Genomic DNA, 5,191 nt, shown 5'->3' with positions numbered 1-5,191 from the left:
AAACTGAATCTGCACAGGCATCCAACTCAACTGAACTACCCAGCATCTTGTGACTGTCAGCTGACAGTCCCAACTCACATACATGGATTCAATTGGTCAATGAATCAAAACACTCACACCAGAATCCCATCAAGCAAATTCCTCCAGGTAAATAGTCTTCCTCAATGCATTCCACTCGTTCCAAAACACAGGAACAGTAAATGAGATAAGAATTGTTTTTTCTTTCTCTGAGGTTCAGAGAATGTGAATCCCAGAAATATCCTTTGAAAGTTGTACCTTGCTTTTCTCTGTGAAGAGAAATGCAGCTACAGTAGAGGGTGTTGGGTTTTTCTAATTTGGTCAATGCAAAGGAAGTTTGTCAGACAATCACTATTTGAACTATCTTTGACCTGAAACTCAGTTGTAGGTCCCACTCCAAGTTTAGTTGGGTACATGAATGCTACACCTCTAACCACAATTTCCTCATGCAATATTCACAGCAGAGACATGGACTAAAAGCAGTTTAGATCCTATGAATGCTCTGGTGTGGCCATACAGGTTTAGCAGAGCTGTCTGAATGTGGCCAGCTGAGTCCAGCATCTGTAACCTCAGATGAGGGCACTTGAAACATCTGCAGGCACATTAATTCTCTCCTGACTACAAAACTTCATATACCTGCTCTAAATGATCCAGACCTGGGCCCTGTTTGCATTCCTTTCACAAATATTTGAGGAATGACTGCTTTTTTTCCCCTAAACCCACCAAGACTCACATATGAGTACAGATGAATAAATGAGGGGGATTTAGTATTGCTTGGTTATTATTTCTCACCTGCTTTTGTTACTCATGGCCCCCTTGGGCAAAGAGGCCAAGCTGAAGAGGGAAAATGCTCCTGCTAATACCAGCTACCCCTCATCTGCAGTCAATATTAAGAGGTGGAAGTGAGTATTTTATCATGATCATTGTTACATTTGCTTTAGGAACTGTTTCACATCTTTATTACATGACTGCCTTGGCTGCCTGTATTTCAGGTAACACTGTCTCTTAATTATATAAGGAGCACAAACCCCAAGGAGAGTGTTCCTAACATTCATTCAACCCAGCAACTGTTATTGAAACCCTGATGCCTGAAAATTTCCTATTTTTTTCTCCAAGTAATTTAGTAAAAAGTAGCACTCCCTGCAAGTCTAGTATGCAAAGTGGTGCTTCCCAGAGTATTTCTGGTACCAGCATTAAAATACACACCAGGCTTTCCATGATATGGAGGGCATCACTAATGATTCCTTTGCACTGAATACTTCCAAACTCTCAATACTCTAATCAAAACCAAAACGTTGATGCAAAATTGCTGTGTAAATTCCATACTTGTTTTGTGTTTCATCTTTTATGCATGCTTCACTCTCTTCCCAAAATTCCTCAACAGCCTGAGTTCCCCTCAGAGGAAGTGTGTGTGCTTATGGATTGGGACCATTGGAGAAATTGGCATCAGAGGGAAAACGTGATTATGATTTTGCACTGTGCAGTCTGGGATGCCTGGCTTGGAACAAAAGGTACTTTAAACCCCTGGAGTTCAGCCCTGAACCTCTGACAGGCAGAGCATGAAACCACTTTGTTGGCAGCTGTGTACATCTCCATTAGCTCCTGCTGCCCTGGCTTTATCCCTTGGGGATCATTCCACAAATTAAGTGCCTTGCCAATTATTTTCTCTAAAATCCTGGCCCACCTGGGAACATTAAAGAAGCTCATATTGGCTTAGAGCCCTTGCAACTTCCCAGCTTTTTTCAATTTGCAAACCAGCAGAAAGAGTCAGTGAAAGTATTCAATTTCCCATGAATTAGCCAACAAAACAACCTCCTCATGCTTGCTTTTCTTAGTTCATGGTACACCCACATAAGTATGTGCACATCCAGGTGTAGTGCCAGAGACCCCAGTTTGAAAACAGATTTTCCTGAAGGCTTTTTCTGAAAGCGGTCATAGCCAAACATTTCAGTAGTATAAAAAAAGGTGACTTTGATGAGACATATCCTTATGTGTTTCTTACTAATCTGAGGCAATTAGAAAATGACTCATTCTTACAAATAAGAATATATATTTCTCATATGCCTCTATCTGTTAGAGTAAATGTAGATATTAGTCAGCTATACCAAGTCTTTTTCTTTTTTTCAGCCTCCTCTTGCATCCTGGCCTTGTTTTTAGACATTGTAGTAACAAAAAGCAGCTCCTCCCAGGCTGACTGAGCACAGGCCCAGCAGGAGGACTTGCTGTGAGTTTTCATTTGTGTCCTTTTTCATTTGTGCACCTAATTTGAGAACACCTTGGAAATGCTTCCTGGAGGACAAAGCTGTTAAACTGAGAGAGGAGCACACAGGGATGGGGAATAAGGAAGAGCATTTGGAAGTCTCATGCTGCAAGCTCTCTGCAGAGCTGTGCTGTCAGGGTTCAGCCTACTCTCCTGCCTATTTTTAAAACCAGCCTCTCTAAAACCTCCTTTCTAACTATAGCACAGACCAAGAAGGTGGAGCACTTATGAGTCAGACTTTTATACCCTTGCCTTTTTTTCCTAACTAATTGTTTCATATGAATTTTTTCTTTTTAACAGGATTTCTTCTTGTGGCACCCACATTTACACAGCAGCAGAGCTGCAGCCAGATAAATCATCCTGGAGAATGCTCAGCCTTGCTATATGACACTATCATAATAAATCACTCCTAGACAGTATAAAAAGAAGGGTTTGTTTTTATAGAGAATATATATATATATATATATATATATATATATATCTCAGCTATATAGAGAAAATAGGGATATGTGCTTCCAGTAGGGTTATAGAACAAGTGATATCTGAGCATGGAAGATGCTGTAAGTCAGGGTAAAACACACCACCAGGATTTTTTATTTTCAATTTTGATCATCAGCTTCTGGTGTTTCAAGTCATTAAGCAGTCCACAGCTCTAGAAATAGTGCAATTATATTAAGACTGTTCTCAGTTGTTGCTCTTAGTTTGACAATTGATAAAATTTATCTGGGCATTTAGCAGTTTTGATTCCTTTCCCTTTAAGAAGGAAGGAGAAATTCTGAGGCTAGAAACTACCTCTTCAAACTAAAGCTGTGGCTGTCTTGGGTGGTTGGATAATTAAAAAAAAAAAAAAAAAAAAAGGAGGCAGGAGGATGTTCTATAAAAATCCTTACCTGGATAGGGAATGACTTCATCTGGAGCAGATTTCCCTTTTCTCTTCCTTCTCTGTCAATTTATAGCTCCAGGACAGCAAACTGACTTTCATGTCAGGCTTTTCCTGTGAGGGTGGTGAGGCCCTGGCACAGGGTGCCCAGAGAAGCTGTGGCTGCTCCATCCCTGGCAGTGTCCAAGGCCAGGCTGGATGGGGCTCTGGGCAAGCTGGGATAGTGGCAGGTGTCCCTGCCCATGGCAGGGAGTGGAATGAGATTATTTTTAAGGTCCTTTCCAACCCAACCATTTTGGGAGTCTATGATTCTGCATGGGTTTCTAATCCTGCTTAGCCTTCACAGGTTATTGTAGTGCTAATTCTATTACTATGTATTTTCTACCTCTCTTGAGTATCTTTTGCACATATTCCATATCAATTATACAGTGATAAACAGAAGATCCATAAGGAATCAGGACCACTGCTGCTAAGTACAATAGATCCATCAAGTTGAAAGGTACAGCATTTATTTTTCCCCAAAACTATTTGACTCTTGTAGTTCTTTATCTTGATGATAATGATACATTTGCCTGCTGCAGCTAATTACAGAGCAATTAATCAAAATATTTTATCTTTAACTCTGTCAGCTAACCAACTTTGTAAGCATTTATATGCTGATATAGCCATATCAATGGTCTATATATTTCAGAATTTTTACGTTTTTATAGTATTTGTCCTTTTCTATTTATGCTGGACCATCAGCCATGGGGATAAAAATTTTTTCTTTCTGCACATGGAAAACTGAATTGTTATAAAACATGTGCATTCCTTGGGCCTAAGCAGCTATATTTTCTGTCAATTCCCCACTCCATTTGTGGTTATGGCATTCCCACCAAGCAGAGCCAGACCCCATGTTCACAGGAACCAGTATCAGGTTGTGTGAAGGACTGATGGACTGAGCACAGGCCAATTGAAAGCGTTTTAGAAATATTATGTTGTCTTCTGTGCTGTTGTTTTGTTTTGCTTTGTTTTTGCCACCAAAAAAGAAAAAAAAAAAGAATAAGCAGCAAGAAAATAAATCAGCAGGTTCTCTCTTTTCTTAGTAGGTTTAGCTTGCCATCTGGGGATGGCTAGATTGTGAAAGGGACGAAAATTACCACATTGGAAAATTACCACATTGGAAAATTGGTCACATTCTCATCTGAATATTGTCTTGCAGAGCCTTATGCCACCTTCCAAAACCCCCTCCTCTGAAGTCAGAGTCAGCAGCAGCAGTGTCCAGTGCTGGCTGCTCTAGATGAGATTTTCCTTGCGTTCCCTCCAAAGGAAATTGTGCTGCCAACAGCTGGAGTTGTGCTAATCCAATACAGCTCCCCACACTCCAGTGTCCCACAGGGAAAGGAGGATGCTGAAAGGACAGGAGCCTCTGGCATGACCACAGGTGAGGCTCCCTTCCCTGGGAAAGTTGTCCTGCTCCATCCCAGCCCACAGAATCTGCTCTAAACAAGGCTCACCCAGATGCCAACCCAAACATGAAATGGCATCAAGGTAAAATGACCTTCCTGGAGTCCAGGTCGATGGAAACATCAGATCCTGCTCCAAGTATGAGAGGAAGGTCGTCCAGCTTTAGTTTATCCATAATTTTTCATGTAACTATAGAAATATATGGTGTTCACTCAGTCCATTGTCCGTTCCAATTTCCAGATGAGCTTTCAGCCTTTCTCATCTGAGCCCTTCTTTATCTATTGCTGTCACCTGAAATCATAACAAAAGAAATCCTGTAAAAGAATGTAAATTATATGCATCTTACTCTCTTTTGACAGTCATTTTAAAAGCTTTACAAAGAGATGGTTTTATTTTTGTTTTTTTTCCCTTTTTCTTGTTTGCTGAAAATTGCCCAAGCTTTGCCACAAAAGTAAATTGTAACAGATGTCTCAGCAGCCACATGGAGCTATGTGAACATCACATCCAGGCCAACTCCAGAGGCTTTGTGGAGGCTGGGAGCTGAGCAAGGGTTTGGGGCTTTTTTTTTTTTGGCAGGTATTTGACTT

The 5,191-nt window shown here is 40.8% G+C and overlaps 1 long non-coding RNA gene across 1 annotated transcript; it reads left to right on the top strand.

Moving 5' to 3' along the window:
* The first annotated feature begins 1,848 nt into the window (after nt 1-1,848).
* Nucleotides 1,849-2,669, top strand: LOC135458379 (uncharacterized). The gene is made up of 3 exons (XR_010442894.1): nt 1,849-1,983; nt 2,146-2,242; nt 2,579-2,669. It is a non-coding gene; the product is annotated as an uncharacterized LOC135458379 (long non-coding RNA).
* The last annotated feature ends 2,522 nt before the right edge of the window (nt 2,670-5,191 follow it).

This window comes from Zonotrichia leucophrys, chromosome 1A, assembly GCF_028769735.1.
Source record: "Zonotrichia leucophrys gambelii isolate GWCS_2022_RI chromosome 1A, RI_Zleu_2.0, whole genome shotgun sequence".
Classification (NCBI taxonomy): Eukaryota; Metazoa; Chordata; class Aves; order Passeriformes; family Passerellidae; genus Zonotrichia; species Zonotrichia leucophrys.
This window is presented reverse-complemented; position numbering and strand designations above follow the sequence as displayed.